The sequence below is a fragment of the Charadrius vociferus genome, unplaced genomic scaffold, assembly GCF_000708025.1.
Source record: "Charadrius vociferus isolate BGI_N301 unplaced genomic scaffold, ASM70802v2 scaffold132, whole genome shotgun sequence".
Taxonomy (NCBI): Eukaryota; Metazoa; Chordata; class Aves; order Charadriiformes; family Charadriidae; genus Charadrius; species Charadrius vociferus.
In genome coordinates, this window is record NW_009647028.1 from 223,225 (window position 1) to 223,712 (window position 488).

Genomic DNA, 488 nt, shown 5'->3' on the forward strand with positions numbered 1-488 from the left:
CCACCCGCCCGCCCGCGTCCCTCTACGGGGCCGGGCTGCCCCCGCCGCCGCCTTTTACGGACCGCCGCTTGCCGTACAGCATGGCGGCGCCCAGCTGCGCCCCGCGCCTGCGCAGTCGTTTCGCCCCGCCCCCTTCGGCTGAGCCCCGCCCCCGCGGTGCCTGGAGAGGGATGAGGATGGAGCTGGTGGGGGGAAAAGGGGATGTGAAACTGCAAACCCCCGCGTCCTGCGGGGCACAGACCCCCCCCAGCTCAGCTTTTTCCACTGCTCCCATCGCTCCCTGACAACGATGGCATTTTCCCAAGTGATATCTGCCCCCCGAGCAGTCACGGAAATCCAGCGGGAGGCTGTGGGTCCAGCTGGAAGCGCGGCTCCGGAGATGTATGGCAGCGGGTTTGAAAGACCTCAAACCTCAGTGTCAGACCTCACCCGCTCCTTAAATATTTCTCTCTGCTAACAAAAGCGGAAGCTGTAGTAACCAAATCAGT